This window comes from Lactuca sativa, chromosome 8 (genome assembly GCF_002870075.4).
Source record: "Lactuca sativa cultivar Salinas chromosome 8, Lsat_Salinas_v11, whole genome shotgun sequence".
Taxonomy (NCBI): Eukaryota; Viridiplantae; Streptophyta; class Magnoliopsida; order Asterales; family Asteraceae; genus Lactuca; species Lactuca sativa.
The window spans coordinates 159,211,797-159,225,467 of NC_056630.2; the positions used below are offsets into that span (position 1 = coordinate 159,211,797).

Sequence of the window (13,671 nt, forward strand, 5' to 3'; positions counted from 1 at the left end):
GGAGATTCATGGCACACAAATCGAGAAAGTTATAATAAAGCATGCTAGTTGTCACAAGTGTGACATCAGCTTTTGTGTACCTTTATAACATGTTTAACCAGCTAAATGTCCAATTTTGACTTTGAAGTACCGGCCTTGAACACTCAATAATACATACACAAAGTATACATACATAACTTGCTATATTGAGCTCAAAGTACATGAAGTATGATGAGAAAACGTCAAAAACCTTTGATTGCTTGCACATAAAATTTGGATGGGAGAAAAATGTTCAGTATTGTCAGATCAATTAAACACAATAATAGATAATATATTATAATGCTGCTTTAACTTATACTAAATCACACACAAGAAAAGGAAAACCATTTCTGCATTCTTCTTTTCTTCTTCGTGAACTGTCAAAGACACCACCGGAGATTGAGTTTTCCGGTGGGCGATAGAGGCACAACCTCTCTTCTCCTCTAGCTGCCTCCTGTCGGGCATCGAACAACCACAAACACCCCCTGAATTTGCTATGGTGTTGCTATTGTCCTCCCTCTTTCTTCATCAGTTGCAGTCGATAAAACCTCCACTGGAGGTGGAAATTTCCCGTGAAAGCATGAGGCAACAGTCCCTCCTCACCTCTCCTTCATATCAAGGGAAACAACCGAACACCCCCTTTTCCCCTCCGTTGATTTCTGCCAAAATAAATAAATAAATAAATAAAAACAGACGGAAGCAATAAGGGAACTATCGGAGCAGCCCCCATCCGCTCACCTGTTTCCACCATCGACGACCAAGCAGGCCCCGTCGCACCCTCCTCTTTCTTCTTCTGTCAAGGACTGCTGCCGGATGCCCTTACCAGCAGATGTATCGCCATTTGATTCCTCCATCGAAGCAGCTTACCTCGCAGTCCATCGCTTCATCGCCGAAGCCTCGTCTGCACTGCTGTTGCTGCTCGCATCGCTCCAAGTGAATTGGATCTCCCCTCCCCCCCCCCCCCCCCCCCCCCCCCCCTTCGCACCTCATCATCGGAACTGGAAGAGAGCAGCCTCGTTTCTTCTTCCCTTCTTTTCTCCGGTCTCGTCGACCACCGAGGATGCTCATTTCGCCTGCAATTGATCCGAAATCGTCGGACCTTTCAACTGCCTTCGCGTTTCCTTCGTGTCTGCCATCGTTCATTCCGTTCTTCTTCCTTTTGATCGACTAGTCAAGTGAGGACGAGACACAAACGAAAAGCCCTAAGTTCGTTTAATTTTATGAAATAACCCAAAATAACCCCTTTGTACAACCATTTAGTCAAAATAAGCCTTTTCCCCAAAACTTTGGTTTATTTAAAACAAAACAGCCCCTCCTTTGGTTATTTTTAACAAAAGAGATCCCAATATTCAAACTTTGATTTATATTAACCAAAACCAGTTCAAGATTCCTTGATTTATTTTAACAAAAACAGTCCTACTTAAGTTAGTTAAAATTACCAAACAGCCCCAAATAGTTTAAATTTGTTATAAAATGGTCCCGAAAGTATTTCAAAGTTCAAGAATCGTTGCTTTGTCACCATGTATATTTTTATGTTCAAAATAATTGGTGTGTATGTATAGTCTAAAGTACTCTCTTATATAAAAATGTATGTCTCAAGTATGTAAATTTATAAACTTTATGTATTTAAACATAAAAATATACATGGTGACAATGGTGGTCTAAAAACGATTTCTCTTCCAAATGGAAAGGGGTCGTCCAAGATCAATTTGTTTGATCGTATGGTAAAAAAAATGGCTAGTTATGGGATCGTTCCATGTGTTGACCCCAAAGAGTCCATCTGTATTACTACCAATTGAAGGGACACTAGAAACAAAGCTTCCTAAATTACCTAAAAGATCTTAGAGATAGTAGAGTCAAGTTGTGTGACCCTACTTCAGGTACATCCATTATCTGACTTCATAGTTTTATAGGTTCCTATTTGTAGACTCTTAATACATGATGTGATGATCACATTGTTATAGTATAAAAGGAGATAAGAGAAAAAAGGAAGCTTGAGCAATATGAGCAAAATCTGATCGTGAGAAATCGACTTTGGTCACATGGTTCGAAGATCAGAATTTGGAGCTACTACTAAGGAGTAGGGATAATTTAATAGATTTCTATTACTCTTAGGAGATGTCTAGAAACATAGTTTTTCATTTTATGCATTGTAAGCATAAGGTCCAATTTTCCATTTATTTTCAATAAGAGTAAAATTTTGGTTTATCTGGTTGCCTCATTTTATATATTTCCTTGAAATGCCATTTATGAAAGTGTTGGTTACATTTCTTATATTAGCAATATTAATTGTGGATTTAATTCTTATGATATCGCTTGTGGTATTGTCACAATTGACCAAGAGAAAAGAAATCTCATCACCAACTGGAAAGATACCTGGTGTTGTACAAGTTGTATTGTATAGTATATGATTATGACTAATTCATTGATCACGTGTTTATATGAGTGAAGTGAAGGACTAAGGGATCTAGTACATGTTGATATGGATTATTCGGATCCACTACAAAGGACGATAACTCTATTCTTCATGATTTACTGATATTTCAGTAAATATGGTTGTGTTTATTAGATTAACCATAATTCTGATACTTTTAAAAGATTCAAAGAGTAGCAGAATGAATAACAAGAATCTATTAGGCAGAAAGATAAAAGATACTCTAATCTGAGAAGAAAGGAGAATACTTTAGTATCATGTTTTTGTTGGATTAGATGTCTAAGCCCATAACTATTATTGGTATGTACTCGACCCGAGAGTAGCATGGTTCATTTAGGTTGCATGGCATCGAAACAATTGGATTGACAAGTGAGAAAAGGTTATTTATGATTTATATTAATATATTATAAGTTATAATATATTAATATGAAATCATATTATTTAATTAGTATTCATCAAGAATTAATTTGGAATTAATTTTGTGATCAAAAGAGACTAATTAAATATATGGGGATTGATTATGTAAACCATTCATTCTTATATATGTGGGCTTGTGATCCATTGTCCTTCATGTTGGGCTTAACCCATGTGGTAACCCATGGATGCTCCACGGAGGTTAAAATACATGGATCATGAAGGAAATGGAAAGTCATGCACATTAGTGTAACAACCCGTAATTTGAAATCAATGTAAGTTGAACTCATTCGAACAAAAGCCTAAACTACAATCATATGCTAAGTAAATCCATATCATGGCATATATATACAATAGGAACTTGAATACCTTAAGGACTTGTTTATACAAGTTAATTTTTTATACTGACCTTGTAAATTATACTTATATATACGTGATGAACACTTATATTGAAATTATAGATTTTATAACTCAATATAAGTCAAGACAAGTCAACGGGGTTAAACATTTAATCACAAAATGACACACAAATGGAGTTTACAGTCTATGAAACATCACGAACATTGTGTTCACGGTCCAAGTTAAGAAGCAAAGGTGTTCATGGTTGAAAGCCAAACCGTGAACGCCTTAAAAGGTGCAAACCATGAACTCCATTCTAGAATCACCTTTGGCCGTGAACTCTTTTCTATGTAATCCTTTGGCCGTGAACTCTTCCCCATTTGATCCTTTAAACCATGAAATCCATTCAAGAATCAAAAGCAAACCGTGAACTCTTTCCCATGTAGACTTTGGACAGTGAACACTTCATTCTAGAAGTGTTTAACTGTAAACACTCATCAAATGCCTTCATAATTTTATCCAAAGTTTGATTTCCTAATGTGATAAAACTGTAAACATTCATTCACCGCCTTAAAAGTATGGTTTACACTTAAGGAAAAAATGAAATCATTTGCTCATTTCACAAGTGTAAACACCCTCATTTCCTCTCAACTACAAACCTTAGTTCTTCATTTTATCTCAAGTATTAAGACTTCGTATTTGCATCCATAATTTCCTCACTAATTATAAGTAATCCATATATACTGATATCATTTACGTTGTTAAACTACTAGTTAACTAATTTAGGGATACAATTATGTGTAAAATATAATCAATATATGGTTAATCGCACGTATTCTATACCAAGAATCATCGCAACCACATCAAAACCAACCAGAAACTCATACAAGATGTGAGTTCATACCCCCATATTTTCATAGTTTTTACTATTTTAAGGGGGGGGGGGGGGGGGGATACAAGTTTAACACAAGGTTTTTGTTTTTCAATCATCATCAAATCAAATGATTTCAAAATTGTGTTAAAATGAAATCAAGTCACCAAAAGTATTTCAAAATGTTAAATTCTTTAAATGTCTTTATAAACTTATATTTTTCGCCAATATATATATATATATATATATATATATATATATATATATATATATATATATATATATATATATATATATATAGGATTTAAAGGGCTTAGGACTGATAACTCACTTTGGTTCCTTTTCCTTGTTGGATGTGGGCTTATAGTATCAGTTATTTATCCGAATGTCGTTTAAATTTTATATATATATATATATATATATATATATATATATATATATATATATATATATATATATTTGTATATGTATATAAATATAAAAGTTATTTCATTCAGTTCAAATACCCTTGTAACATGTTGAGCAAGGGGTTGCATTCCTGAATAGTTAACACCAATTCAGAAAGTACATATAAATTATAATAGGTATAACTTATGATTTATAGAACATTAATTCACGATTCAAGTATACTAGAGTGCACCATTTTACAAGAACAAGGGTATGTTTCAAAACTAATCAAGGGTATATAGCTTCCAAATACATGTTATGAATTCTAATTCAGGAGCATACCATCAATCATTATTTCAGAATGATTGGGTTTTCACTTATATTATACACATAATGTTTATATGCTCTTTATGAGTCATTTGATTCAGGTTGTTTAATTCATTTAAACAACATAGTTAAAGTCCTGACATTATAACCAATGTAACACCCAAAGTTTTGAAAGCCAAGAAAGTAAAGGGAACCCTAAAATTAAGGGGGACTCGGCGAGTCCAAGGAGGAACTCGACGAGTCCGAGCGGGATCCGAGTCGAGGAGTAAGTGACCAACTCGGCGAGTCGGCCTAGGCGACTCGGCGAGTAGGGTCTGTGTGAGGAAAATCCTAAATCCGGGGCTTGGAGCCTATTTAAACGTCTCATTCTTCTTCCTAGGGCTCCTTTATTGCCTCTCTAACCCAGAATACGAACCTTAAACCGCCATTGTTGCTTATTCAAGCTCTTTGCCATTTTGTGGGTGATTTGAAGGAAGAAGGAGGGAAGGAATCATTGAAGCTTCAAGGAACTGCAACAAATCCAAAGTTGAAGGACCTTTCAGAGCACTTGAAGGTAATAAGTCGCTTCCTTCATCCAGATCTACTTTGGTTATGAGTTTTGGGGCTTTTAAGCCATGTTTTAGATCAATCTCGAGCTTGAGGTCCAGATCTGAGGTTGCTACCTCAGATCCATGCTTGTTTTGGTTTAGAATCCCGTAAAGTATCAACCATTGAGTGGATTTTGGAGCCCCTTGGCCTTAAACCCTAGTTTATGGTGCATCTTGCCTAGATCTCCATTTCTACACGTAAAGTTTGCAACTTTACGTGGGGGATAGGCTTGGGAAGGGTAGATCTACAGTTTGGAGTCCATGCATGACTCGAAAATCCTCTGCATATATGTAGATCTGAATGGACTCGGCGAGTCCTTCGAGTGGACTCGGCGAGTAGCTTGAAGATGAGGAGGAACTCGACGAGTGGGATAAACAGCTCGTCGAGTCGGATGAAGATGGGCGTGAACTCGGCGAGTTGGACGAACAACTTGGCGAGTTGGTTGGAGATTGCCTTGGGCTCAGCGAGTCTGTTATTGGACTCGACGAGTTAGGTCGCGTAGTCCCAAACCCTTCGAGTTAAGACTCGAGTCAGCGAGTCGAGCAAGGACTCAGTGAGTTGGTCAGGACAGGATTCAGGAGTCGAGCGAGGCCCAAGTTAGGAAAGGAGTGAGGACGGGCAGGGCCCGTATCTCACTATCAGCAGGAGTATGGATGAGGTTCCATGACTCATCAGTTGCAAGACACGGGCGGGGCCCGGAGGTAGGCGAGGCCTTAGATCAAGAGCTGTTAGTATATGTTTAGCTTATGTGATGTTATGTGATATACATATGTGCTATTATATGTTAGTGGGCGGGGCCCTGTGACAGGCGAGGCCTAAGTGAAACAGATCTGTATCCGAGCGGGGCTCGAAGCCAGACGGGGGCTGGAGCGGCGGGGCCGTTGTAGCGGGCGAGGCCCGAAGTAGGGGACGAGGCCCCGGATAGCGGGCGTGGCCCAGTTTGTGCAGTATGTGGTTATGCATGGTATGTGGTAAGGTGGGGAACTCACTAAGCTTCGTGTTTACGGTTTTCAGTTTTGTTTTCAGGTACTTCCGGTAGCGGAGGGAGGAGCTCGGGGTGATCACATGGCACACACCATAGATTAGTCAGCCTGGGAATGTTTACTCTGATAATGAACATGTGTTTGGAAACTTATACTCAAATTATGTTTTGGAATGATGACTTTGTTTAAAGTAATGTTTTATTAAAAGAAATTTTTGGTCTTGAATTTTGGGTCGTTTAAAGTTGGTATCAGAGCCTTGGTTTGAGGGATTCGGGCATACTCTCGGGTGTGCCTGAACTCAAACTGAGGGGTCAGATAAAAAGTTTTCAAAAATGAAAAGTCAGTTTTGTAAAAGAGAGTTTTGGGAAGAAAACAGTTTTAGAAAAGCAAAAATAATTCAGAAAGGAAAGAACTTTGAAAAGATAAAAGGGTGTGGTGCATGCAATCAACCGAGCTCAAGTAAGTACCCCAAAATACCCATACAAGTTTAAGTTATGATTATCAGTTGATAGAACAACATGCTAGAATAGGACTAAGGATCTTGGGATGATGCCTTATGTGCCTGTTATTTGTGCTTTTGAGTTGCACAGTAGTGCTGATTAGACAGTAGTAGGGTAGCCTTTTTAGGTTATGCCTGAGTTATGAGTTTGTGTTGCATGCTAGTTCAAATTCTTGTTATGTGGATACGATTGCTTGAGTATGTACGGTTAGATTTTTCCTTGTCCGAATGCTGCTTGCTTTGTGCATTGTGGGATTCTGAGTGATGGGAGTTAGCCATTAGGTGGATACGACACGCCACATGTGATCAGGGTTAAATAATCTTAGAGTGTTGGACTTGGTCCTATTGCACAACTCTTGTTTGAGTCCAGCCATTGTAGGAACGAGTCTTTTACTTGAAGGATTATATGAGCCTCATCGCATGTGATGGTATCCAGATGATGGCTAATTGGCGTCACAAGGAGACCTTCAGTAGCTGAGGACTGGTTTGAGTTGAGTCAAAAGGTTTCCCTAGGGTAAGCCTAGGATGAGATAGTGCTGGGAGCAGTAGTAGTGGTTAAGGGATCTGGTGGAGTCAAAGCAATTCCTGAGGAAAGTACGGATAGATGTGGAAGGTAGTATGGGCCCATACTACTGAAAGCAGAGGATCCGTACTCGATTCGGGAAAGGCCGAGACAAGACCGGGAACCTGGTAGGGTATGTTTGATCTCGCATCAGTGATGAGTATTCTGATAGTGGTTGTGGTATATTTTCAGTATGGTGACATTGCGAGAGAGACCAGCGGGCGAATCAGGCACCGGAGAGGGATCGGGCTCGGGTTCAGGGGCCGAGCAGCTCGAGGAGCGGATGAGAGAGTTGATATCAGCTGAGGTTACGCACAGTATTCTAGCTCAGACTCCTGTGATCTTTGGCACGGTCAAGGAGGGTATACTGGAGATCTTGGATGAGAGGCTGGGAGCCTTCCGTACTGAGATGATGGAGCTGATGGGAGTGCGTACCTTGACATTTCGAGAGTTCAGAGCCTGCGGGGCACCAGACTATCATGGGGCTAGGGACCCCATTTGCTAGCAACAGATGGTTGGCTGATGTTGCCAACGCTTTTCGTACGAGCAAATGTCCCGAGGGGGACAAGGTCAGACTCGCTTCCTGTCTTCTGAAGGACAGAGCGAGGGATTGGTGGGAGGAGATTGGTCATGCTTTGGGGGATGATGCCGCGTTGGACGCGATGACTTGGAGCGATTTCTCGGCCAGGTTCAGGGCAGAGTTTTCGCCGATGATTGAGGTGTAGCAGCTGGCACGAGAGTTTCAGGATTTGACGCAGACTACTGAGACTGTGGCGGAGATCACCGCCAAGTTCAGGGAGAGGACTCTTCTTGTACCGCAGTATGTCGCGGATGAGGAGATGAAGAAGGCACAATATCATGAGATGTTAAGGGATGACATCAGGGAGTTCGTGAGCAGATCCAGCTGTAAGACGCTGGAAGATATGATTTCTCGGGCTAGAGAAAGGGAGATTGATTTGGAGCAAATCCGGAAGAGGAAGCCGGATGAGGTTCAGGTAGCTGTGGGTTCGGGCAAAAGGCCCAAGGGATCGGATTCGAGATCGAGGGATCATCAGGACCGTAGTCGGTGCGGGAATTGTGGCAGGGCGCACGGGGGCGCGTGCAGGAGTGGTAGCGGTGGTGAGTCTGGCTGCTTCAAGTGCGGTCGGACTGGTCATTTCAGTAGGGATTGCACTGTTACCGCCGCACAGGGATCAGACTTGATATGTTTTCATTGGAACCAGCGGGGCCACAAGAAGGCCCAGTGCCCCAGTTTGTCTTCGGCAGGACGGGTGATGGCACCCGCCCCTGCAACCTTGAGGATCACGGATGGCTGTCAGGGCCGGGTAGAGGCACCTGCAGCAGGGAGCAGGGCTTTTCAAATGACGACCTTGGAGGCACGAGCATCGCCGGACGTTGCAGGTATGCAATTTCCATTTGCAGTTCTTTTATTTTGTGCATGATTATATTGTTATGGTTCTGCATCATCATCGGTTTGAGTATTTTATTTATGTGCGGTTGATGATGGTCGAGTTATATTCTATCTGCATACCTTGGACATTTGTATGGTAGTTAGGGGGTGTGCTCTATTGAAGAAGACTTCGAAGGATACAGTAACTGTAGCATGCTTGGGAGGGATTGGGTATGTCTCGCTAGTTCGAAGTGGTATGGTGTTAGCGATGGATTGGTTAAATCCCTAGCTATAGCGGGCTTGGGTTCCTCGGTAGATGGGTTATGGAATGGTAGCAAAGATCGGGATCTCTTTGAGTATTGGACAACAAGGGGTAAGCAGGATCGAAGTGGGGGAGAATCCTACGAGTGTGCCCAGAGAGGAGCACACAGACCTAGAATGAGAACATGACCTCTGAGGAGGAAAAGAAGTAGTTCAGCGTTTGATGGTTTGAGGAATTCAGGGTTGGGAGTTTGAGAAACTCCCCATCAGTTAGTGTGTGTGTTGGTAATGATTAATGCGTGGTTGGGAATTCAGGTTGTGGATCGCCTGAAGGACTCGAGGGAGTCGGAGTGAGGATCTTGAGAGCTGATGGCACATGGGGTGCCTTTGTATTAGCAGTCAGTGGTAGGAGGCGATGTAAGACTACGGGGCAGCCGTAGCATTCACTAGCAGTGGTGGAAGTGTTGTAAAACTACGGGGCAGCTGTAGCATTCACTAGCAGTCAGCAATGGGTGGTGATGTAAGACTATGGGTAAGCCGTAACATTCCTTAGTAGTTTCGATAGCAGAGTTGGGGCGAGGCCCTTATCTCCTAGTGATCAGGTAGGGATCAGGAATGGGTAATGGATGAGAATGATAGGGAGTTGCCTGTATAGCCCTAGAGAGGTGAGACCTTGGGAGAGGCCGCTCCAGGATATAGTTGGGTGAGACCCGTGGGCGAGGCCCGTATGAGATTAGCAGTGTAGGTGAGACCTAAGAGCAGGTTTGCTCAGTAGTATGGTTGGGTGAGACCCGTGGGCGAGGCCCGAGCGGGAAAGTGGTTAGACTAGTGGGACTGGGAAGTTAGAGGCGGGTGGGACCCATGGGCGAGGCCCGAGAGTTTTAGCAGCACAGGTGGGACCTGGTAAGGACCTTAGTATCGAGATAGGGGATCGAGGATCCCGGGATTGTGGCGCTGGATTGGCATGATAGATTGAGCAGTGGTAGGTGGTCGAAGTTCCTTTGGAAGTCGCTGAGAGCGACTAGGAGTTGTGATGGGTCAGCGATCGGTGGGAGCCGGTAACCCAGACATTGATAGCTTGGTAGGGACCAGGGTGGTCTCAGTACAACTGGAAGTCAGTTGAGGAACAACAGAATTGGCAGTCAGTGTCAGTGCGAGTATGCAGCGTATAGTGGGAATTCAGTTGGTTGATCGATAGGTGCTCAGCACCAAGTTGTGGCAAAGAGGAGTGTTAGTGGTTACTGACAGTAATGACTCGTGCTGGTAGTATCAAGAGTGATGGAGTTGGTGAAGGATAGGACCTTCACAGCGGCAGAGGAAATAGTTAGTTTTGGAGCGTTGCCTTAGGGAGGCAAGGAAATCGCGCAAGGAAAGGAGGGGTGAATCCCTATCGATTCAGTGCGGTATTTAGAGGGTACCCGAAGGATTGCCGGTTGAGTAAGTTGTGTTCCAGGATGTTCAGGGTCAGGGTTGACCCGAGGTGATTATCTGCAAGGATTGATGTTAGTCGGAATAATTGTTGGGATATTGAAAGCAGACCGCAGGCGGTGGGCCATAGCAAACTTCGAGGACGAAGTTTAGTTTAAGTGGGGGAGAGTTGTAACACCCAAAGTTTTGAAAGCCAAAAAAGTAAAGGGAACCCTAAAATTAAGGGGGACTCGGCGAGTCCAAGGAGGAACTCGACGAGTCCGAGCGGGATCCGAGTCGAGGAGTAAGTGACCAACTCGGCGAGTCGGCCTAGGCGACTCGGCGAGTAGGGTCTGTGTGAGGAAAACCCTAAATCCGGGGCTTGGAGCCTATTTAAACATCTCATTCTTCTTCCTAAGGCTCCTTTACTGCCTCTCCAACCCAGAATACAAACCTTAAACCGCCATTGTTGCTTATTCAAGCTCTTTGCCATTTTGTGGGTGATTTGAAGGAAGAAGGAGGGAAGGAATCATTGAGGCTTCAAGGAACTGCAGCAAATCCAAGGTTGAAGGACCTTTCAGAGCACTTGAAGGTAATAAGTCGCTTCCTTCATCCAGATCTACTTTGGTTATGAGTTTTGGGGCTTTTAAGCCATGTTTTAGATCAATCTCGAGCTTGAGGTCCAGATCTGAGGTTGCTACCTTAGATCCATGCTTGTTTTGGTTTAGAATCCCGTAAAGTATCAACCATTGAGTGGATTTTGGAGCCCCTTGGCCTTAAACCCTAGTTTATGGTGCATCTTGCCTAGATCTCCATTTCTACACGTAAAGTTTGCAACTTTACGTGGGGGATAGGCTTAGGAAGGGTAGATCTACAGTTTGGAGTCCATGCATGACTCGGAAATCCTCTGCATATATGTAGATCTGAATTGACTCGGCGAGTCCTTCGAGTGGACTCGACGAGTAGCTTGAAGATGAGGAGGAACTCGACGAGTGGGATAAACAACTCGTCGAGTCGGATGAAGATGGGCGTGAACTCGGCGAGTTGGACGAACAACTTGGCGAGTTGGTTGGAGATTGCCTTGGGCTCAGCGAGTCTGTTATTGGACTCGACGAGTTAGGTCGCGTAGTCCCAAACCCTTCGAGTTAAGACTCGAGTCAGCGAGTCGAGCAAGGACTCAGTGAGTTGGTCAGGACAGGATTCAGGAGTCGAGCGAGGCCCAAGTTAGGAAAGGAGTGAGGACGGGAAGGGCCCGTATCTCACTATCAGCAGGAGTATGGACGAGGTTCCATGACTCATTAGTTGCAAGACACGGGCGGGGCCCGGAGGTAGGCGAGGCCTTAGATCAAGAGCTGTTAGTATATGTTTAGCTTATGTGATGTTATGTGATATACATATGTGCTATTATATGTTAGTGGGCGGGGCCCTGTGACAGGCGAGGCCTAAGTGAAACAGATCTGTATCCGAGCGGAGCTCGAAGCCAGACGGGGGCTGGAGCGGCGGGGCCGTTGTAGCGGGCGAGGCCCGAAGTAGGGGACGAGGCCCCGGATAGCGGGCGTGGCCCAGTTTGTGCAGTATGTGGTTATGCATGGTATGTGGTAAGGTGGGGAACTCACTAAGCTTCGTGTTTACGGTTTTCAGTTTTGTTTTCAGGTACTTCCGGTAGCGGAGGGAGGAGCTCGGGGTGATCACATGGCACACACCATAGATTAGTCAGCCTGGGAATGTTTACTCTGATAATGAACATGTGTTTGGAAACTTATACTCAAATTATGTTTTGGAATGATGACTTTGTTTAAAGTAATGTTTTATTAAAAGAAATTTTTGGTCTTGAATTTTGGGTCGTTTAAAGTTGGTATCAGAGCCTTGGTTTGATGGATTCGGGCATACTCTCGGGTGTGCCTGAACTCAAACTGAGGGGTCAGATAAAAAGTTTTCAAAAATGAAAAGTCAGTTTTGTAAAAGAGAGTTTTGGGAAGAAAACAGTTTTAGAAAAGCAAAAATAATTCAGAAAGGAAAGAACTTTGAAAAGATAAAAGGGTGTGGTGCATGCAATCAACCGAGCTCAAGTAAGTACCCCAAAATACCCATACAAGTTTAAGTTATGATTATCAGTTGATATTACAACATGCTAGAATAGGACTAAGGATCTTCGGATGATGCCTTATGTGCCTGTTATTTGTGCTTTTGAGTTGCATAGTAGTGCTGATTAGACAGTAGTAGGGTAGCCTTTTTAGGTTATGCCTGAGTTATGAGTTTGTGTTGCATGCTAGTTCAAATTCTTGTTATGTGGATACGATTGCTTGAGTATGTACGGTTAGATTTTTCCTTGTCCGAATGCTGCTTGCTTTGTGCATTGTGGGATTTCGAGTGATGGGAGTTAGCCATTAGGTGGATACGACACGCCACATGTGATCAGGGTTAAATAATCTTAGAGTGTTGGACTTGGTCCTATTGCACAACTCTTGTTTGAGTCCAGCCATTGTAGGAACGAGTCTTTTACTTGAAGGATTATATGAGCCTCATCGCATGTGATGGTATCCAGATGATGGCTAATTGGCGTCACAAGGAGACCTTCAGTAGCTGAGGACTGGTTTGAGTTGAGTCAAAAGGTTTCCCTAGGGTAAGCCTAGGATGAGATAGTGCTGGGAGCAGTAGTAGTGGTTAAGGGATCTGGTGGAGTCAAAGCAATTCCTGAGGAAAGTACGGATAGATGTGGAAGGTAGTATGGGCCCATACTACTGAAAGCAGAGGATCCGTACTCGATTCGGGAAAGGCCGAGACAAGACCGGGAACCTGGTAGGGTATGTTTGATCTCGCATCAGTGATGAGTATTCTGATAGTGGTTGTGGTATATTTTCAGTATGGTGACATTGCGAGAGAGACCAGCGGGCGAATCAGGCACCGGAGAGGGATCGGGCTCGGGTTCAGGGGCCGAGCAGCTCGAGGAGCGGATGAGAGAGTTGATATCAGCTGAGGTTACGCACAGTATTCTAGCTCAGACTCCTGTGATCTTTGGCACGGTCAAGGAGGGTATACTGGAGATCTTGGATGAGAGGCTGGGAGCCTTCCGTACTGAGATGATGGAGCTGATGGGAGTGCGTACCTTGACATTTCGAGAGTTCAGAGCCTGCGGGGCACCAGACTATCATGGGGCTAGGGACCCCATTTGCTAGCAACAGATGGTTGGC

At 43.4% G+C, this 13,671-nt stretch overlaps 1 long non-coding RNA gene across 1 annotated transcript; it reads right to left on the reverse strand.

Annotated features, from left to right (window-relative positions):
• Nucleotides 1–208: 208 nt before the first annotated feature.
• Nucleotides 209–961, reverse strand: LOC111908621 (uncharacterized). Its single transcript, XR_002855920.1, has 2 exons — nt 757–961; nt 209–677 (listed from the first exon to the last, which is right to left on the reverse strand). It is a non-coding gene; the product is annotated as an uncharacterized LOC111908621 (long non-coding RNA).
• Between the last annotated feature and the right edge of the window lie 12,710 nt (nt 962–13,671).